This window comes from Uloborus diversus, chromosome 3 (genome assembly GCF_026930045.1).
Source record: "Uloborus diversus isolate 005 chromosome 3, Udiv.v.3.1, whole genome shotgun sequence".
Lineage (NCBI taxonomy): Eukaryota > Metazoa > Arthropoda > Arachnida > Araneae > Uloboridae > Uloborus > Uloborus diversus.
In genome coordinates, this window is record NC_072733.1 from 9,310,140 (window position 1) to 9,334,755 (window position 24,616).

The window sequence follows — 24,616 nt, forward strand, 5'->3', positions numbered from 1 at the left end:
AGCGAATCAAGTATTTATTGGCTACTATTAATTAAAACATAAATTATAATTAAAAAGTGTTCCTAATAATTCTTCTAACCATAGGAAACCCAACATTTTTTTTAAAAATAACTTTCATGCCTAATTAACATAATGTAACTTACTTAACACTAATATCAAAAATGCTTCAAAGAAATTGGAGGACATTTTGCAAAATTATTTCGGGAAAATTAGGTAAATGGAGCAAAATAAATCTTCTCTCAGAAATAAACTGTAAAGTATTTATTTTAAATAAAAAAATACATTAATGGAGAAATAAATTGGTAGTATTTTAATCATCATGATCATTAATCAGCCCCGCCGATTAATCGGTTGATTATCAACAGCCGAGTAATCTTCTTATTTGCTTACCTGAGCATCACTACACTAGCAAATGCAGACAACAGCAAATTTGTTTGATTCATTTTTCTAGTCATCTACTTTTGCACTTTAATAGCAACGACGAGCTATCTCGTCTTCACAGGTTGTGGCGCCGGACGCTAAAGAAGAGATAACTCATCCTCTACATAATGTTTTTCTACATTGTTGCGCAGCATATCATGTGACTTACTTATTAACTTTTCAACGCACATCACGACACATTATTACGTTGTCACAAAATTTTTACAAGATTGGACATAGACAAGTTATTGACGCAAAGCATGTATTAAAATTTTAATATGTAATTACTCACCAGACATGATTTTCAAAATAGTTTATGGGAATTTATTTTTTTCTTTATTTTATGCATGATATTTGATATTTTCATTCAATTTATTACGAAAAAGTTGATAAAAGTAGGCATACTAAAAAATATGTCTCATATAAATTTTTCTCGTGTTTTTGTTCTTCGCGTTGTGGTTTATTTGATACTGATATAACAAATCGCATCTCGGCAACATAAGTGACAATTAAAAAATAAATGCAAAATCAAGGTTTAAGGCAATATTACATGTAACTGATTTATTCTCAAATGCTGCAATACGCGGAAAACATTTATGAAGTTATGTTCACTAGATGGATTTTGTAGTCTAAATTAATAATAATACGTAAAGTTTTAATATTTTTCTTCTAAATGTTGAAATTTTAACGAAATCCCACTATTGGCTGGATTCTTTATTTGCCAGCTATGTAAACTAGTTTTGTGTGTTTTTTGGTAGAAAAGATCCCTAAAAGTCGACATGAAATTAATGATTAAAAAATTCTTTTTCACAACTATGAGTTGTGTCACTTATAATGTCGGGCTGTGATATGTCGATGACGAAGTTGCTGTAACTGTTGACTTCTGGAGGAATGCAATGATTTTAACAGTTACTGGTATTCTTTCGGACTTTCAACAAACCCTGGTCTTCATGAATACAGTTACGTAAACGTAAAATGTTACGATGAACATAATGGTAATGGAAAGCGTGCTAACAGGGTTGAATAGAACTAATGAGGGTTTTTGAAGATTTTAAATAGAATAATATGATTGTGATTACATACATATAATTGTTGGGTTGTTTAGTGAAAAATGCAGAAAAAGTACAAGCGCGGAAGGGTGGCTATAGAAATAAAATATCCGCTCTGGATGGTGGGAAATCAATTTAGCAAATTGCAGTTGAGTTTCTCAAATCAATCTGTTAATTTACATTCAAGGGCGCCTTTTGAATTTTTCTTAATATTAAATTTATAAAAATCGCGCTTTTTATCTGGAAGAGTTCTCGTTTTAATAATCAGGGATTTTTTCTGTAAAACATTTTCACTCGTTGTAGTAAAATTATGCAATTATCTCAGTGTGGAACTCGGTTTTCCTTTTAAAGTTTTCTTCAGTTACGAAAGCTGAAAGTGTACATTTATATTTATTTCGCTACATAGGTTTGCACATAGTTAGTTAGTATATTAATAATAACATAGTGAGTATAATATGATAAGTATTTAAATACCATATCTACATATTCAAAATACATTTTTTATTCTAAAGTTTGTTTGTTTTTTTTTTTTTTCAGCAGTAAGATATCGAATCCCAGAAATAACACTAAGATATCTTACATTTGCTCTGAGGTGATGATATATGCTATGTGAAAAAACGTACAAATATGTTCCGCTTCTTACATCTACATTGGTTGTAAACTCTAAGTGGCAAGGTTATTGTTGCTGTGGTTAATTATAATTATTTATTTAATTAAAACTAAGGATGTGTCGTTCATGAACGAACGGGTCAAAAAGAACGAATCCTTAAAATGAACGGATCCGTTCGTTCACCTAAAAAATGAACGACCGTTCTATTGAACGGTGCACAGTTTGGAACCTTGCATTGATGCACTTGCCATAAAATCGAATTTTCTTTTTTACTTCCTTTTACAAAAAAGGAAGTATTGTATTCGCGAAAAAAATTTCACTCAAAAATCGGCCTTAATTTCCATTTTTCTCACCTTCGAATGAATGTTAAGTTTATTTTTCAACCCGATCACACGTGGATATATGCCTAAGAACGTACAGACACCCGAAATATCCATTTTGACGATCCCCGAGTTAATTACAACGAGTTTTCTCGTGACGTCTGTATGTACGTATGTATGTGCGTATGTGTGTATGTGTGTATGTATGTCGCATAACTCAAGAACGGAATGTGCTAGAAAGTTGAAATTTAGTACTTAGACTCCTAGTGGGGTCTAGTTGTGCACTTTCCTTTTTGGTTGCATTCGGATGCTCCGAAGGGGGTCTTTTGCCCCTTTTTGAGAGGAAACCATTGTTAATTGCAAGGTAAACTCGAGTGGTGTTATAATTTGGCGGACGGCGATATATCGCCAGTTTTTTTGGTCGCCAAGTTTTGTCGCCAACTTGGCGATAAATTTGGCGATTTTTTTTTTTTTTTTTTTGAATCTGCTTTTAATTTGGCCACTGTTGGTGATATTTAGCGAGTAAACTATTGAATCACATAAAAACTGCCAATAATGAGAAAATCACATTAAATTGGAGTAAAAGGAAGTCATCAGCTCGTTTTGAAATACATTCGTCTTTAAATTTTTAACTCAGTAATCAATCTCAAATTTCTTTTTTCTCAGTGCAGTACAATATATTCAGTTCGAACCTTTTTACTTTCCGCTTTATTCATCATTTTTCTTTGCAGTTTTTTGTTTGAAACTTTTGTAGTTTTACATTTGCAATCTTTACATGTATCCATTAGTAATTTTTTGTGTAACTTGTTTGGTCCTTCTCACACTTTCTATCGCAAAAATTATTTCTAAAAGTACCTTTTATCACTTTTCTGGTGATCCTTTTGTCTTCTATAACATCCCTCCTATCAACTATCATCTATATTGGTTTGGTTTTATTTCTTAACTTGCTAGGTGACTTCCAAGTCACTTAATTTTATATTCCATTTCCCTTATCCAGAGGTTTTAAATAAGGATTATTACCGTCTAATCTCCCCCCCCCCCTTACTTAAAAAAGTGTTTTGTGTGTTTTTCTCTTCTTTTCTCATAGATACTGTGAACTAATTTTGAAGCTACCTAATATTTAGGTGAGTTTTTTTCTTCCTTTTTTTTTTTTTTAAATTAAATTATCCGGTACTCCTGTTGAGCTACCAATTTATTTGTTCTTACATTTTTCGTCATACGTATATACCTATTGGTAATACTATATGTATGTATACTATACAGTAGTGTAGCTGGAAAAAAATATTTCAAGGACCACACCTTTCTTTCTTTTGGGTAGATGTCATGGTTGACACATTCTGTTCTGGGGTCATAAAAAGTCAGTTTCAACAACTTACGCCAGTTTTTATGTAAAAAGCAGACGTTTTATGATCATAATACTTTTGTTAAGTTTATGTTATTGAAGGTACAAAGTTTTAATAAACATTTCTTCATTCTCGTGTTAAATATTGTAGCTTGTTTCTTTCTTTCTTTTCTTTTTCGTAGTTCTCTCTGTTATTTATTTCGTGATTTATATTTTTCTAAAAATGTAACCTAAAGTACAGATTAAAAATTATATTTTTTTTCACCTGTGACCATTTTACCCTTGGAAATATGATATTTATATTTAAAATTCGTGCACTATTTCACGTAAGTTCAATTTTGCAAATTTTCTACAGTAACAAACAGCTTATTTTTTTATAAAGTAAAATTGCATTACTTAATTTTGCGACGTGCTGAAATGGAATATGCGATTTTTGGAATGGAAAACACATCTTACCATTCGGCAACTGAGAAATTTCTTACAAAATGAAATTTAATTGCTTTATACATCTAAACCTGAATAAAAGTTTTTTTAATTCATTTTTCATGGCCATATTTTCCTACTTTTAGATGATTTTAGTTATTTTTCCTTCAAAGAATATTGCTGATCTAAGGAAATACTTCGAATGTACGTGAATATGTCGTGCAAAGAGATTACTAGTAACTTTTTAAATGAACGAAGGCGTTCAAATGAACGAGTTAAATGAACGGATTAAAAGAATGAACGGTCCTCTGATGAACGGATCATTAAAAAGAACGACATTGCTCTAATTAAAACACACTGAATGAAAATGAAACTCCTACTTTTTTCACTAACGACAGATTTAAAACATTTTAAATCTCTTAATTATCATTCATACGATTTTTTTTTTTAAATTTATATAGGAAGAGGTGAAAACATTTTGTTGATTTTGAATGCTAACAAGTTGGCTGCCACTTGAGTCATCCTTGAGTCCCCGACGACTAACAATAAACTTTCCGTTCAGGTACGAGCGGATTTTATTGGTGACTAAGAAAAAAAATGATATGAAACTAAAAACTACATTGTTAGTAATTTTAGAACCGTACCCATAATGTATTTAAATATTGCTTGCAAAAATGTTGACGGATATTTTTGAAACACTTTAAACGAAAAAGTTGCCATTCTTCACTACCTCTACATTGCGAGCTTGGCCTGAACGGGATTTCCTCAAGAACGCACGCGGCAACGAGCGCTTTAATTACGAAAACAGAAAAAATCCTTATGATTATAACTTAATTGATTTTAATGATATTCTTAAATTATAATTAAAATTCTACTCCTCAGATAACGTACCTGAGATTTAAGCAATCTACACGTACAATTGTAACTAGTGCTTTGGTTGTGCAGATCATATTTTTTGCAAAGAAAATCATAAAACTTACATTGAATTATAAATTAACAAAAGATTTGAAAATGATGTTGAATTAAGAATTAAACGAGCTGGTGTGTGTTTCACATGACTTCCTTTTACTCCAATTTAATGTCATTTTCTCATTATTGGCAGTTTTAATGTGATTCAATAGTTTACTCTCTAAATATCACCAACAGTGGCAAAACTGAAACCAGATTAAAAAAAAATAAATAAAAAAAATTTTAAAAATCGCCAAGTTGACGACAAAACTTGGCGACCAAAAGACTGGCGATATATCGCCTAGTGTCCACCAAATTATAACACCACTTGAGCTAACATCGAAATTAAAAATGATTTCCCCCCAAAAAGGGGCAAAAGACCCCCCCCCCCCCTTTGGAGCATCCGAATGCAACCAAAAAGGGAGGTGCACACCTAGACCCTACTACGAGTCTAAGTACCAAATTTCAACTTTCTAGGACATTCCGTTCTTGAGTTATGCGACATACATACACACATACACACATACGCACATACGCACATACATACGTACATACAGACCTCACGAGGAAACTCGTTGTAATTAACTCTGGGATCGTCAAAATGAATATTTCGGGTGTCTGTACGTTCCTAGGCATATATCCACGTGTGGTCGGGTTGAAAAACCAGCTGATGTGTGCATCACATAACTTCTTTTTTCTCCAATTTAATGTCATTTCCCCATCATTGGCAATTTTAATGTTGATTCAATTGTTTACTCTCTAAATATCACCAACAGTGGGCAAATTAAAATCAAATTTAAAATTTAAAAAAATCGCCAAATTTGTCGCCAAGCTGGCGACAAAACTTGGCGACCTAAAGACTGGCGATATATTCCCGAGTGTCCGACAAATTATAACACCACTTGAGTTTACTTCGAAATTAACAATGATTTCCCCCCCAAAAAGGGGCAAAAGACCCCCTTAAAAACATCCGAATGCAACCAAAATTGAAAGTGCACAACAAGATTCCATTAGGAGTCCACGTACCAAATTTTAACTTTCTAGGACATACCGTTTTTGAGTTATGCGAGATACATACACACATACACACATACACACACACGCACATACGCACATACGCACATACGCACATACATACGTGCATACGGACGTCATGAGAAAATTCGTTGTAATTAACTCAGGGGTCGTCAAAATGGATATTTCAAGTGTCTGTGATTTCCTAGGCATCTATCCACGTGTGGTCGGGTCGAAAAAAAATCTCAGCATTCATTCGGGGGTGAGAAAAATGGAAATTAAGGCCGATTTTTGAGTGAAAATTTTTTCGCGAATACAATACTTCGTTTTACAAACGAGCTGATGTGTGCGTCACATGACTTCCTTTTACACCAATTTAGTGTTATTTCCCTATTATTGCAATTTTAATGTGATTCTCTCTCTAACTCTCTAAATATCACCAACAATGGCCACATTAAAACCAGATTTAAAAAAAACCGCCAAATTTGTCGCCAAGCTGGCGACGAAACTTGGCGACCAAAAGACTGACGATATATCGCCAAGTGTCCGCCAAATTATAACACCACTTGAGTTGGCATAGAAATTAACAATGAATTCCCCCAAAAAAGGTGCAATAGACCCCTTTAGAAACTCCCGAATGCAACCAAAAAGGAAGGTGCACAACTGGACCCCACTAGGAGTCTACGTACCAAATTTCAACTTTCTAGGACATACTGTTCTTGAGTTATGCGACATACATACACACATGCATACATACGTACATGCAGACGTCACGAGAAAACTCGTTGTAATTAACTCGGGAAACTTCGGGTCGAAAAAAAAACTCAACATTTATTTGCGGGGAGTAAAATGGAAATTAAGGCCGATTTTTGAGGGAAATTTTTTTTGCGAATACAATACTTCCTTTTTTGTAAAAGGAAGTAAAAAGGAAGTATTGTATTCGCGAAAAAAATTTCACCCTAAAATCGACCTTAATTTCCATTTTGCTCACACCCAAATGAATGTTGAGTTTTTTTTTTCAACTCGACCACACGTACATATATACGTAAGAACGTATAGACACCTGAAATATCCATTTTGAAGTTTCCCGAGTTAATTACAACGAGTTTTCTCGTGACGTCTGCATGTACGTATGTATGTATGTATGTGTGTATGTATGTCGCATAACTCAAGAACAGTATGTCCTAGAAAGTTGAAATTTGGTACGTAGACTCCTAGTGTGGTCTAGTTGTGCACCTTCCTTTTTGGTTGCATTTGTATGCTCCAAAATGGGTCTTTAGCCTCTTTTTGGGGGGAAATCACTGTTAATTTCGATGCTAACTCAAATGGTGTTATAATTTGGCGGACACTTGGCGACATATCGCCAGTCTTTTGGTCGCCAACTTTGCGAAAAATTTGGCGATTTTTTATATTTATTTATTATTATTATTTTTTAATTTGGTTTCAAGTTGGCCACTGTTGGTGCTATATATAGAGTAAACTATTGAATCATATTAAAACTGCCAATAATAAGAAAATGACATTAAATTGGAGTAAAAGGAAGTCATGTGATGCACACATCAGCTCGTTTGTAAAAGGAAGCAAAAAACAATAAAAAGGGAACATTCCTATTTTTAATTCATATAGGAAAAATTATGTAGTAATCAAAATTCACTAAAAGTAATTTTCGTTACTCTACGCAGAAATGCGGTGAAATCAAATTATTTTTTATGTACTGAACTAAAACAAAAATCTTTTTATCCCATATTATGTCGGCAGGCTGCTAAAAATAGTAGAAAAAGCGTTTAACTTGAGTAAAAAATAGTTTTGAAACAAAAAAATGCCAGCACAGAATGTGCCTATGCTTTTAATACCCGTGTAAAAACTTTATAACATTCTTTGGATTTTTATTGGTTCTTTGTTGGTTTCTAATTTGCTCATTGGTTGTTTGGTTAATCCTAAGTTTTTACAAATCAAAACTTTTAACCGTTCCATACACCTTGCTTTTGTCAGGTACACTGTCATCCTTAAGCTCATTTCATTTGCTTTGGAAAAAGGGTGCCTTCTAACTCCGAAACACGTGCCTGCGATTATTTATTAATTTGTGCATTTTAACGTAGGGCCATATCTTCTTTAGTTAAAATGCAATGTTATGATTTGTCTTTCTACTCTTCATATCAGATTTTGTTTTTTTTTTTTTTTTTTTTTTTTTGATCCGAAGTACTGCGCGATGTTCTGTTGGTATAATTAATAATTAAGAAAAATTTTGCAATTTAATATGTTTGCATTTCAACAATAATGGTAATCAATGAAGGAAAATAAACTTAGTTTAAGAGAACTTAAACTTCAATAAAATATTTTTTCATTTGTTAATGTGTAACCCATTTTTCAATAAGTCATTCTTAAAAGCTTTATTTGGAAAACTCTTTCAACGCTATTACTTATTTTTAACGGTTTAGTTTTACATTTTTCTCCAATATTTTCCCTCAAAGAACCTATTTAATTTTATTCATTTTCTCTCTTCCATATTTACACTTGCGAACAGAAACCCATTAAATTAGCAGAAACCAATTTATTGATTCTAGGCCCCAAGCATTATTCTAAACAAATTTTTTTAAGATTGAATTTTGTTTTTGCTTTTAACTTAGAATGTCATTTACGCCCTGAGTGGGATTTTTTAGATTTTTTTCTTTATACTAGTTGAATGCAGTTACTAAAAAGAAGCCATCAAATGAGTTTTTAAAAAGAAACTCTAAAAACTCCTTTTTCTCTTTTAATTCCACTTTTGATGTTTGAAAATCATTTAAAAGAAATGTTGACTTTAACAGCGAAATTGAAACTTGGAACTAAAAGTAACTTTCGAATATGCTACGAGATTAATTAGCAAATAATAGTAAAGAAAAACTATTTTGCTTTTTTCGCGTCCATGACTCATTTTTTTAATTTTATTGAATTTTTAGCCGTTTAATATAAGAAGTGAAGTTCTTGAACAGTTTCATGTAACTTAGATATACAAACAATGCACAGAAATAAGATTTTAATCTGCCAGATGTTCATAATGTGAAGTCAGAAGAAATTGCATAATGAACAACATTCATGTTTATTTTTCCTTTCTGTAACTTACGCGTTCGAGAGTTTGTATTGTTCAATATGAAAAAAAAAATTGTACTTTAAAAAAAAGAAAAATAACCTCCGAGCATGCTTTTTGAAATTTACTTGCAAATAAAAATAAGAAAAAATATTATATGGTCATTTCACTTTCCATAACGCAATTTCCAATTTCATCTAAAACTTAAGTAATTTAATAGAGGAAGAATCTTTAACTAATTCAATCCCCTTAGACTCTCAACAATGGCACATGCATTAGGTTTTAAATCTGTCAGATACTCATAATGCCATGTCAAAAGAAATTGCATTTTGATCCATGTTGATGCTTGGTTTTCTTCTGTGTAACTTACACTTTTGTGAGCATTGAAGATACATTTCACTTTATTTTTGAAAAGTATTACCTTAAAAATAAAAAAAAAATCTTCTCCAAGCATGCTGTTAGCATCTGTGCCGTTCGAAACTAGATATCGAAGTTACTCGCATCAAACACTATTTTTGTCTCTTATATCTAAGTATTTCAAAAAAGGAGAGTTTTTCATTTTCTTGTCTTCATAGAAAGAACTCTTATTTGAAGTACACACTTTGTGAAAGGTGACAGAGATCTTGGACATGTTGACATGTTTTGAAGTAACAATTGAAGGAACTGAAAGTGGTTTGATTTGAAACTAAATGGCAACTCAAGGACCAGATGTTCGGAAATATTTTTTTTTCTGCATTTTTCATTTATGCTATGCACTTTTAAAAAATAAACAAGATTATTTTTAAAGGTTACAAAATCACTTGCAAGAAATGACAGACCGGAAAAGAGAAGTATTAGATAAAAATATTAAATAAAATCCCATCCTTGTGCTAGAGTTGACCATAACATATTTAGAAATAGTGTGAAATGAAAACAAGTGTATTATAGAAAAGCGAAGCCACATTAAAAGTTAGTTTAAGTTAGTGGAGTAAATATTTCTCCACTTCTTTTTTTTTTCATTGTAAAATAGCAAAGAAGTAACCAATTGGTATATTTTTATAACGCTCCACATTTAGAATAGGGGAGACCGGGTTTAGTTGTTACAATTGTTTTCAATATTTTTTTTTCAATAAATTATTTTTAGTATTTACATCTGTGACACTTTAAAATGCATCTAAATTGTTTAACATTCATAACATATTTAAAAAAATGATTAGAAGCCACTACTCCAAAATATTTAAATTCATTTGAATATATGTACATTAACAACTTACCCCAACACGGGGCATGTTGCTACACCATATGGGGTTAGTTCGTACATGAAAAAGTAACAAAATGAATCTTACACATTTTTTGGTTTATTCTGCTACAATTTTACAAATTCCTAACCACGTTAAAAATCAAAAAACTTTTTGGCTTTATAGATTTACTCCATTAATAACTTATTCTGATAAACTATGATCATCATAAGCATTGTCCACGCGCGCGCGTGAATTACAATTTTTACAAGCATATAATTTATCAAACTTAGCACATCGGTCACGTGCCCATTCGTCACAATTACGACATTGAAGCTGTTTAGTTGGTTTTCTGGATTCTGAGTACGGTTTAGCGCACTCTATACAGTACCAGTCTTCATCATCTTCATCCGTAGGACGCAGTGTTTGGACGCACTGTTTTACACTTTATTGAGCAATTACGATTGCTTATTGTTCTCACTTGACTGTTTTGAATTCCTATCATTTTATTTTCCCGCCAGCACCCTCTGCCAGCACCACCGTCGCGTCGACCGGCCTCACGGTGCTGCTCCTCTTGCGAAAACCGTCTGTAGGTTGCGTCCATATCCTACACACACACGCCTACGCACACATACACATACTCATGCCTGCGCACAGACAAACACACACTCATGCCTGCACACAGACACAAACACACACTCATGCCTGCACACAGACACAAATACATATACCTACATACACACACACGAACGGCTACACACACAGCACTGCATACACAACACGCACATGCATACATACACACACACGCACCTACACACATGCGCCTACACAAACACACACGCGCATTCATACACACACACACGCACCCACACACATGCGCCTACACAAACACACACGCGCATTCATACACACACACGCTCGTGATTGCGAAAAACATAATTTGAATTTCAGATGCCAAAAATTCAAATTAATATATACTTTTTTGTCTTTGTCTCTATTGATTTCTTCTCTGTTAGAGACAATTTCCTTTTCACAGATTTTTACTTCCCAGCTTCGGCTTGCAAAGCATTTTTTACTGGTGTATCTGTTAAAGTGGCGTTAACCTTTGGTTTCCGCTTGCGGACCATCTTCACTTCTGCACTTTTTACAACGTTGGAGAAAGACCCACTTTCGAACTATACAGTATTCATTATTATTATCATCGTTGTTATTATTGTTATTTATTCAACTATCAATATTAACAATAAATTAAATTATACGATGAAAGAGATCTGAATTATAATTATTATTTTTATTACTATTATTATCATCGTCTACCAACTACAGTATTTTACATGAATTAAATCATGCAATGAAACTGATCAGAAATAATACTTACCACCACTATCATTTTTCATCTTACTGCAGAATTTCTGTGTCATGAAATTTATTTCGTATTTATCGGCTGCCTTACGTATTGAACTATCTGCCATTACATCTTTAGCCACCTCCAGGTATGTTTCGCTAGGTGTTTTGCCCCTCTCCGTCTTGTTTTTATAGTCCCCCGCCATATCAATTTTAAAAAAGAAAACATAATATTAAATTAAATCTTGCATATGGTAAGTTTTTACTTGTAACAACTAACCCCAACAAAGCTGTCACAAAACTTTCCTCATATGACGCCCCTTCAAATCCTTGGCATACATTAGTGGTATTATCTCTTTGTACAAAGCTCTAAAATATGTTAGCATTTACCTGAAAACGTAAGCTTTCACGTGGTATAGAAATCAATCCTTTATCTGCAACGGCTTCGTCACAAATAGAAAAATAGCAGTGGAAAGAAAATTACTTTCAGACTCACACAACCATTTATCTTGAGCACTGTCCCTGCTACTGACTGCATCTAGTGCAAGGAAAGTCAGTTTCTACTGACTTCTGTTAAATTCGAATGTAACAACTTACCCGTGTAAAAACTAACCCCAGTCTCCCCTACAATAAAAGGTAAGGGTATTAAAATACACTTCAAAACCCAAACCGAATTATGAAGTAAAACATTTATGTTTGCAATTCTTTCATTATTATTTATTATTTGATCTTATATTATTTATTATAAAACTTTATCTCCGTACGGTCTTAATGACCTTTTTAATGGTTCTAGAATTTCCAACTATGTTTCTTGTACTTTTCAACTTTTTCATAACATCGATACATAAACTTCGAGACACAAACGCAGTGGTCATAATATTAATGAAAAACCTAACTTCTTTGATTTGAACATCTCCTAAAACTCCATTAAACTTCAATCACACATCACATTTCTTGAAAATAGTTTCCTTAAGAATTTTTCTTGGATTCCACTAAAAAGTTTTTTTCACTCCCTTAATGGTAAACAAAATTTATTTTGCAAAAACAATTTTAATAACTTTGTTTTTTCAGACTTTCACTTGGAGCTTCCTTTTAGGGACATTATGGAAAATCGTATTTCTAAAATCTCTAAACAAAAAGTTTGTAAGTTGACTTATTTAATGATTCAATTTAAAAATCCTTGCTATGATCGCATTAAACTTAAAAATTTTATTTTGAATTTGTCTCAATACTTTCCAATTAAAGATATTCAGGTTAAACCTTCTTTCAGTTATGATTTCCCATTTAGTCGTAGAATTTTTAATTATTATACTTTTTGTAAAAAATATCAATCTAATCCGTGATAATGTTCAATGATTTTGCCAAAAAGAAGCTTTTTCTCCATTTTTTGATCAAGACGATAACTAGATCATTACAAGTGATCTGAAAATTGTTAATAACATAGCCCTTCGCAATTTAATGAAAAATGGCACTAAATTCCGTCCTATTTTTTTATTTTAATAAAAAATACCTTTTAGGTTCATACCTTGAAGACTTAGACTCTTACATAATAAAAACCTTTTTTACGTTCAATATTCCTTTGGAAGCGTTTTCGGAATGGAAATGGGGATTTTTCAATCTTTTTAAAACATTTTTACATAAATATCAAATTAAAAATGTTCTTAAATTTGCTGATTTTTCTCCCCATATCAAAGATGTTCAAGATTCTTTTATAATCGCTCCTATTGACAAAGCAGCCAACAACTTTTCAATTATTTGTAAAAAATTCTATCTCCAATTATTAGATGAAGAACTAGAAATTTCCTCTACCTGCAAAAAAGTTAACGCTTCTTATAACACTATTGCTAAAAAGGTCATTACTCTCAACAAAAAAGTTAAAATTAGAAACTCTAAGATTATCTTTCCGTATATTACCATCTATCCCAAGTTTCATTAAAATCCTATTAAATTCCGTTATATTACCCGTGGTTCAAACTCTTATATGAATTCCCCTGGAAATTTTTTGTTAACCTGTTAAATTTAATTTTTAATAAAATTCTGGACGGTGGCTACACTTGGGCTATTGAAAATAATAAATCTGTTTCAGAATTTCTGAAAAATAATACAATCGGATGTATCTATTTTTTTATTTCAAAGAACTCTTTACAAGTATTTCTATTTCTCGTCTTAAAGAAGTTATGTCCTACTTGTACGACTTTGGTAATACGCTGGATATTAATGAAAATGACTGGTCCGATTTAATCAACTTCTGTTTGTTTAACAACTACATTTGCAACGGTGAACATTGCTTTTTATAAGTCAACGGTATTCCGAAGGGATCCAAGTTCTCTTCTGCATTAGCCAACTTTTACTTACACCAATTGGGAAAAAAATCAACTTTCCCATTCCTAGGGCTTTCAGATACGTTGATAACCTCTTTATTTTCAATTATCACAACTTTTTTAATGATTCCAAGAGTATCTATCCTCCTGAATTAGAACTTATTCACCCCAATGATAATATCAAACAATCTGATTTCCTTGATTTTAATATTTCTCTTTCAAACAATTCAGTTCATATTGATCTTTTTAATAAACGACTTTCCTTTCAATTCCATGTTAATCGTTTGATTTCATGGAATTTAAATATTTCTATTAACGTTTTTCGTAACATCTTGATTAATGAAATCAATAGAATTAAAACTATATGCAACAGAAATGATTTTGTCTCTAATAATCTTAATTTATTGAAAATTACCTTACACTATAATAAAGTTTCCCAATCTTTTTATTTAAGTTACATTACAAAAGGAAGGAATGACCCAGCAGAGTGAAGTATAGCGCAATTGCATTATTGCAGTAAGGCCACATAAGCTATGAAGGTCTGCTGCAATCTATCCTGAAAATTTCTGATGTAATTTCAGATCCAGTATTTTTATTTCCTCTCCGGGGTTTTTTTCAACTCCAGGTTTTTTCAACCCCATGTTTTTCAATTCCATGTTCTGCTACTGCCGTGTCTTAACTGCATTTTTGACTGGCACATGCAAGTCACTTCTCTTTTAAGGTCTACATTCTGATTGCTGCTTCTGTTTGAAGGTTCGACTAAATACTTTTTCGTACTTTAATTTTCAGGTATATTTTCATGTTCTATTTCTTCCAAGGTTATCGGGGAGGGTAGCAAGTTATTGAGACCTTCCGTCTTGCTAAACAGAAAGGGCATTGTGAACTTAGGGACCGGTTCTCCCCTTGAGAAAGTATCGGTCCCTGGTTCACCTTATTTCATTTTGTTGTTGTTTCCGAGTTCTTTTTTTTTTGCATTTTTCAATTTATTTTGATTATTTTTTCATGAATAAGTTTGTACTGTTTTTGTTTCTAGCAGCTTTGCGCTGGCATTACAGTACACTTTAGTTTTATTCTTTCATTTTCTGTCAATGTCTTTTTAAAATGTTCTTGAAAAGTATATCATGTTTATATATATATATATATATATATATATATATATATATTTTTTTTTTCTCATACACTTAACATCGAAGAGTTTAGATTGATTGGATCAAGGTAAACTCAAAACGTAAATGATTTTATATTGAATAAATCACTATTCAGCCCTTTACCCCCTTAAATTTAGAAATTGTGTAACATCTTTCATTTATTTTTACCAGCGAAAAAATAAAGAAAACTAAAGGTAAAAAAGAGTTTAAACGGCCATATAGCATCAATTCTTTAAACCTATGATTTTGTAAAAGTTTCCAACCGTTCGGAAGGCATCCATCGGCAGTAGGGAAGCCCGAATGATGGTACACTGGTAAGAAAACAAGTTTCACCGAATATTTTTACTAAACGTGTGTGTGTATTCTTTTTGTTAGATGTTAACTCTTAAAGTTTTATTTTATGCATTAAAACAAAAAGTAAGCCTAGGAAATTGAGCTACTTTCCGTTTGAGATAATACAAAGTTACTACAAATGATTCATTAGTTTTCAAAACGCAAAAAGTACAAAAGTATTTCACGTTAAACGATGATCAATATTTGAAAATGACCACAAGCACATCAAGATTTGGAAATGAGTTAAGCAGGTGGGAAATACGAGGTCAGTACTTTTAATATGGTGTCAGATAAAGAAAATTGGTTTTTGTGTGTGTTACAATATACGTGATGTTCATATGCTCTTGCAGTTCTTTCCGTATCATTAACGACCTTTATGTAACCCCGCTACCAAACACGAAGAACTCAAGGATATCATCCATGTTGAGTGATGACTTTACCATCACAACGTTGCACGTTACCAGGACGTAACACATATACACACACACAAACAGAATTTCTTGTTTTGCCACCAACAAATACTCCACTCGTATTACCACCACAGTTTGACATCTTGATGATTTTGTGATCATTTTCATAGATTCATCATCGTTAACACTTTTGGATATACAGACGTCTCTCGTAAAACTCTGTTAATTCGTTCCGTGTAGTAACGAAACCGTGTTATACGAGACTTTTTTTAAAATTAAGTTTTTAACTTATTTTTACACTAATTAGTTATGTACATAGTGAAAAGCATGCCACTATGTATCTTATTGTATCGAAACCGTGTTATACGAGAGTTAGAAATGATGTGAATCAACGGATGAGTACCGTGTTATATCGAAACCAAGTTTCATAAAAACAAAGAAAACCTTATTAGAATCATTACCAAACAATAACAGAATGTTTTAAACAAAACTGAAATTCCATCTTTTTTAAACATAGCTTTCGTGTTATATTGAATCCATGAAGTATTAAATTCAAGTTTTGTACCGTATAATATCGAAACTGTGTAATAATACTCGCAAATTTGGTACAGTGTAAAATCAAAACCGCCTTGGAAAAGTACCAAAAATAGCGTTTCAAAAACGAATAAGTCATTTGAGGTAAATCTAATGAAAATCGAAATAAGGAGATAATACTAGGAAAAATTTATTATTTTAATTGTTAATATGTCCTTAAAAATTACTCTGCTGTACTACGAATCACACGCAATAAGTTTTCTCAAGCTTTAAACATTTTCTAAGGAAAATTTGCAAAAAATATGAGTAAAACCTAATCTTATCAAAAATGGATACTTAGAACTTAAAATGTAGAAATGTACAGATTATTTGAGTTAGTAATTGTTCGAGCAGAAAATATTTAAAACGGAAAAGAAGAAGTCCTATGTGAATTCGATTTTTATCGGCCGGCTAAAAGGAAAAAAAATAAATAAGGAAAATGAAACTGAAATTCTTTTACTTAAGAGAAATCGCGTTCTTTATTTTATCTCAATGATTGTTCTTTGTTTTACATGTGAACTGGGTTTGTTAATTGTATATACTAAAGTTTATGATGTTAATTTATATTATTAAACTCTAAAATGTTTACTTTATAGATTTCATGTGGGCCATAGTATGAAATTCCATAAATTTAAAAGTAGTATTTTGATCAAAAATATTACGATCGTGATGAAATCCGGTGAATGGGATTCATAAAAAAAAATCAAAGCAGATAAATTATTACTGCAGTTGTTCTAATTCATGTTGTAGAGATAGTTAGTAGATATTTTTAAATAATAGTAGATTAATTAGATGTATAATATTTAGACATAAATGTATTCATTATTATCCGGTCTTTTACACACACGCGCATATGCAAGCACACACACACACATGGATGCATGCCTGCATTCTCATACACGCATGCTGGATGAAGTTGAGAGTTAAAAATCAATATTGGGGACAAAAGTGATTCGACTTACTGATTGTTCATAACTATATTAACTATTTAAAGTTTAAGCCTTTAGTTGAAGTTAAGTCAGTTTAAGTTAAAGCCTTTAAAGTTTTAGGGTAGCAGAAGTAAAATCAAGTTTGAACATCGTTTGAATGAAGTCTCTACACTCTCAACTCCCCCTCCCTCGAAAAAAAATGAAGAGAACTTTTGTTGACTTTTTACTATGTTTTCCTATCCGTTATTTAGCAATGAATAATATTTAACTTTGGTATAAGAATTAAAGTGCTCAAATCAATTCTAAAGCACCCTGCGATTGATTTTTTTTAAAAAATTAATTCTAACAATAAGAATAACGATAAGAATTTCCTGTATTAGTAAAAACAAATTATTTTAACAACTATGAATCGCGCGAAACAGACTAAATTTGGACCTGATTTTTTTTTTTTTTTAAATATTATTTTTAGAAATTGTATCTTATTTATTGTATTGTTTGATTATTTCTCATAAAAAAGTATACTTTATTAACAATATTAAATTACTTACCCATTTATGCCCTTTTTTTTTTCTATGTATGCTTTTTTTATATCATTCTTATGTTGATGTTCAACTTGAGAGCTTCATTTTTTTTAAAATAATTTTCTGTCAATTGTCATTTATGCTCATTCTGAAACTTTCTTAGAATACAAAAAATACAAATTCTCATTTTTAATGATAAATATTATAGCAATGATAAAATGGGTAAAAATGATTTCAAATCAAAATATTTTTCCTCGGAGCTTAGTTTCTGATAAGAAATAACTGCTTCAAAATATATTCCTGCCTTCACCTAAAAAAAGTTTTAGTATTTAATTAATCCTTTCAAATCTTTCTCTTTCTTACCAATAGCGTTTTTAACTTTCCGAACACTAGTCTTTAGCTTCCGTCTTACAAACATTTTTTTCTAACAATTCAGAAGAATTTACACTATCTTTTTCATTCTTTTCCTTTCTGTGTAAACTTTTTTTTTTATTGCAACAAATATTTTCCCTTTCACCGCTAAGAGATTTTCTTGCGCCAAATTTTTACAGCGTTGTTTTCATTTACTTTAAAAGTGTTTCGTTTGCTTTACTTGTGTTTTTCTCATATTTTACTTTTTAATGCTTATCCATAAATTTATTCTTTTCACAAGACAACCACAGATAATTAACTACAATTTTATGCGTAAAAGAATTCCACTGCGACAACATTGAAAACTACGGGCGTAATAAGTTACGTTTATTCGGAAAACCTTTCTGTTGTTTTTTATTTTTTACTTTATAAAGATATTTTGTTATAGTTATTATCTTTATTATATTTTATCACACACGAGTATTTTTCACTACTTGTATTGTGAATGCAATTTCCAAGAGCTTATTTTGCCCTTATAAATTGTTCTCTTTTCCTTAGAGAAAAATTGATTTTTTTTTTTACTTTTTTATTTACATTGCGTAGAATAAAAGCATTCAAAAAGTGTTTTCAATTTACTGGAATATATTCAATAGGTTGTATAAAAAAAGCATACACACTTTTTTTGAAATTGATTCGCTTTTAGCGTTTTTTTTTTTTTTTTTTTTTTTTTTTTTTTTTTTTTTTTTTTCAAAGTTATTGCTTTTGAAATGAGCGTACCAAGTTTCAGCCCGATTAGTGAATATCTTTAGTCGTTGTATCAAACCCAAGAGCAAGGCATACTGTCGCAACAAGGAATAAAAAAGGTAATCAAGTTGGAATACAGCTTGTACGAAAGCAGGATACCTTATTCATTCCAGTGACTCTGTGATGTAATTAGCATGTGTTTGCATAATCTGGAAAGTTCTGGACGATAACCAGAAACGAAAAATAAGCAAGGTCAAAAGTTTCGTTAAGATTCAAGCTCTTGATGCTTAAGTTACAAACCACACGCTTTTTGGACTGAACTAATAATATTGGTAAACTTCAGGAATATTTTGGTTTATCATATTTGACAAATCCCTACAGATTACAAGTAACACTACCCTAGTGTGAATCACCGATTTGAATAAAACTATGCAAATCGATTGAACACTTTAAAATATTTAAACCCGTATTTTTTATAGCTTACAAACACTTTTAACCAGGTGAAATTGGACAATAAATGTTTGATAATTGGGAAACAACACGTTACAATATGTTTTAAATTTTAAATTTTACTTAAAAAATTCAAATAATAATCAAAATTTTGAAAAACTAAGCAAAGTAAAGTTGAAGCGTTTCAGGATTTTTCTGAAAATACTGTTTATAGGGGTAAACCATTCTTTACAATATTACCCCGTCACGACACATAACCCCGAAAATTAAATCTATTGTGAGAAAGTTATGTTATATATCGGTAGAAAACTATAATTTTAAGCTTTATTATTATTATTATTGTTTATTTATTTATTTATTTATTTATTTATTTATTTTTTTTTTTTTTTGAATTTTCATTCTACTACCATTAGGAGAGAAGTTACAGTCATTTGTAAAAACACACTTTTCATTTTTGTCGCACATTTTGATTTTTTTACAAGTCTATTTTTCGAACAATTTTTTCAGAATAGAAATCTAAAAATTGCCAGGATTGCTTATCTTGTCATATGTATCCTTCATGCCAAATTTCATTGAAATCGGAAATGTTGAGGTCAAGAATGTGATTTATCTGACATGGAACTGCTCATCGGCAAGTAGATGCTCGGTGCGGTAAGGTGGCAAGGAATGGTTTACCTCTACACGTAGTATTTTCAGAAAAATCCTGAAGCACGTCTACTTCAGTTTGTTTCGTTTTTTTCAAATGTTCAAACATTTTTTCAATTTTGTAGTTAAAATTTTAAATAAAAATATATTTTACTGTCTAATATACCAATTATCCAACATTTAGGGGTAAATTTCATCCAGTTAAAAGTGTTTGTTGCCGATAAAAAAAAACACAAGTTTAATATTTTTAAGTGTCCTCTCGATGTGCAAAGTTTTATTGCAATAAGAAATTCACACTTGGGTAGGGTTACTTGTCAGTTTCACAGCGAGGGGCTTAGTGTCCAACCTTTCCAGTACCCTTGGTTCTAACACCAAGTTTCACAAAGAGTTTCTATAATACAGAAGGACCGAAATGACGACCCCCCTCCTGATCTGGCTATTGTAACAGCAAGTCCACTGCACTGTTACTAAGGGGTATCTAGAGTTTCACAGGGAAAAGCTTTGAAATGTAGCAGCAAAATTTTATTGTACACAGAATAAAAATATATTCCATTATCTTTGGTAAGACCCCCTAACGTTACACTGTAAAAAGAATCAGAAACTTTCCTGGAAAATAATAGGCAGCTGATAAAAACAATTTCAACCAATAACATTTCTTACAAAAACCAGGAACGTTTTCCGATACAAGTGAGTAACCTTCATGAAATGCTGGGAAATATCCCCTGTTAAAGCCAGTCGTGAACCTTCTACAAGAATTAAATAGGTTTAATGTATTTGATTAGGACCTTCCTGGTTTACCAAGAAAGGTCCAGAAGCATTACCACGACCATGGCCAAAGCTGCGCGAATAATTGCAAGCAAGAACCAACCATATTTCTTGCCTGCAATTCCTGCCTCGCAAGGCTGCAGCTATCCAGTGACTTATTTGTTACCATTGGGAGTTCAGTCAATCTGGACGGGCCGTGATCAAATTGAAGCCGATACACCTTATAAACATGCTCAGTCATTCTTTAAACTGGTAGCAAAAAATATCTTTCACACCAGTGAAATGTCTGCATTCGTGCATCTTTTAGCAATTCAGGAAACTTTTTTGCGAAGATACTTGATTTTGCGGAGAAATAGGTGAAAACCTCTGAAATCCCGAAACGTTCCACGTAAATAACCAGTAACGTTTCGGAATTTTTTTTATAGTGTACGCACTGTTGCAGCCACCTCTGTTACAAATTTCACACACATTTTAATCCTTGGAGTATAACTTGGAATACGGATGGTGTATTTATGTAAATGATAAGTTAATTTTATACTGTTTTTTTTTTTTCAACTGATCTGTTCTGTAAAATCGGTTTAGCTGACTCGGATTATGTTGATAAAGTTTTTGTTTCGACATTAATATTCTGTCACCGAGTTTTCTGACTATATTATAACACTATGCTCTATTTTTATAATTGAATCAACTAGAAGCAAAGGAATGTAAGAGTCAAAAATAAAATTTTTGAGCTAGCTGGTGTAAATGGTTGAAGAATACTGTCATGTGTTCTTGGGCAAGACTTGAAGTAGTAACCCTAGAAGGTGCTGCTATACAGCAGGATTTTAAATTTAAAAAAAAGTCCGCGAAAGCTTACCTACGGTTTTACCTGTGCTCAAGTTCTTTTCAAAACTTAAAAAAAAAAGTTAAGATCCTTTTTTTTCCTCTCTGCCTTAATTCATCTTCAACCAAGTGCCTTCATGTCTGATATCCCTCAAAAGATAGGGTCTGGTGGGGGAAAGTGGTCAATGGGGTAAAGTGATCATAATTCAAATAAATGGCTATAACTTGGAAATAAATGTTGGAATGAATGTGAAAATTTTATTTTAGAGTAGTGCAGTTAAAAACTACATTTTGAATACAAACTTTTACATCTGGCAAAATTTTATTTGGCAAAAAAAATATTTTGTGTGATTATCAATTTTTTTTTAAAATCTAAACACCTTTTTTAACTTCCTTGGGAAATTTTGTTTGCTAGAGTTATGAAGAGTTTGACTGCGCAGGAAGCTTTCTACATGTCTCATGAACTCTTACTCATTAGCAGTTAGCTGAATCTATTTTGAATAACTTTTTAGAACAATTTTAGTAAGATGGGGTAAAGTGGTCATAATATTAGGCTTAACGAATATTGTTCTTCTAAAGTCACTTAATATTTAATGATTACGCAGATATAAATTAAGTATTAATTTCACTGAATATGTATTGTTTTTACAGTAAACAAGGTTAAACTTATGAGTATATGCACATGCATACGCATGTACTCGTGTAAGCACGTATATATACGTATTCACATAAATGCACCAATAAACACGTATTTGAGTATCTCGTAGTATTTTTTATCTATAGAGATATACATTCGACTATACAAGTATATACCCGCTTACACTCGTACATATACGAACACTTATATACTCAGGTAGATTCGCGTACTTACTCGGCGCGTATGTGCAGACACATACTAGCATATGATATACATGTATGCAGGGTGAGTTTAAACTCTTGGGCAAATTTTTAAAAGGTGTTAGAGAGGAGGATAAGAAGTAAGAATCATAAGAAACACATGGCCACAAACTCAACGCTGACGCGCTACATGCACGCAAAGCCGAAAACTAATGGATGCAAAACAAGTCACAAATTTATTACAAAAAGACAATTTTATACAACGAATTAAGAAAGTTTTAAAGTGATTGATGAAATTTTTTTGCGGCCGGCATCTGTAATACATGCGTCGCAATCACTCTGTTGCAATTACGAGACTTTTGAAAAACTTTCATCAGTCGCTGCGCCTTTGTTGCGATGTGTGTATTAAAGCTACTACAGGCCTCATAATTTTTAACAACTGTTTAAATATCTCTTAAGAATTAAAATATCGGGTAAAATCATTTTTGTGTAACAAATTTGTGACCTGTTTTCATTCCGTCAATTTCTGGCTTTGTGTGCATGTAGCGCGTCAACGACCATAAGTTCCTTATGATTCTTTGCTTCTTATACTCCCCTTTCACACCACTTAGATTTTGCCCAAGATCTTGGATTCACTCTGTAAGCATACATGTATATTAGCAGATATACTCGTATATATACGTGGATACATGTACTGGTGTTTACACGTAAATGTACGTATATACATCTAACAGGTATAGAATCGTAGTTACACGTAAGCATACGCATATACTCTTGCTTCCACATATATATACGTGAGTAGACACGCACCCAAACACGCACTGGATATATCCACGAATTAACTCGTGTATACCCGTATATGTATGTAAGTACACTACTAGTCATTAAAATTGCTACACCAAGAAGGAATAGTCTGAATAAAACAAAATTTTGCACACGTGATGGCGACATTGACACTAGAAAACGATTACAAAATGAAAGCTAAATGATCATTTATTACTGGAAAAATCTCACATGAATGGAGGTTTAAGTACCCTGTTGCGCCACCTCTAGTTGGAATTCAAGAATCGATATGGTCGAGCATTGAGGTACAGCAGTTTCGTACGTAGTCTTACGTCACGTCTTCTCGTACCACAGTTGCTGTAAATGCGCCACTAAATCGATCAAACTTACAGGCTGTCCAATTTACCATCTCAAGTGATCCCAGATATGCTCGATTTGTGACAAGTCACAAATGGCAGACCAGAGCATCGCGCAGACCTGAGAAAGTGATAATGTGGAAGGGCAAAATCCCTTAACACCCTTGCTGTGTGTGACCGAGCATTGTCATGTTAAAAAATGGCTCCTGGGAGCCCCGTCGTGAGTGATAACACGTATGAGTTTGATCGGATGAGTGGCACGATTACAGCAACTGTGGTACGAGATGACGCAGGATATCGTAGGAGTCTGTTATGTCTCAATGCCCGATTGTATCGCTTCGTACATCGTACATTCACGCTAGAGGTGGCTTAACAGGGTACTTAAACCTCCATTTATTCGAGATTTTTCCAACCATAAATGATCAATTTGCTTTAATTTTGTAATCACTTTCTAATGTCAATTTTACTATCACGTGTGTAAAATTTAGCTTCATTCTGGCAATTTCTTCTTGGTGTAGCAATTTTAATGGCCAGTAGTGGATCTATGTACACTTATATATGCGTATATACGTCGACTATACACGTATGTACTCAGAAACTCAGGTATGCACGTATATACTCGAGATACATGTGCAAACACGCAAATGATGTTCGTTTGTGCGCGTATATACTCGCATATACACGTTACTCCTATATACTTGTGTAGACACGTATACACTCCTGTAGGCAATCATGTATACATGCTTATATACTCGTGTATACACGAATATACTTGAATAGGCACATGCATGCATCTGATGTATACATGTATTTATTCATATAGGAACATGTTGACTCATGTTTACACGACACGTATATACTCGTGCATACCCGC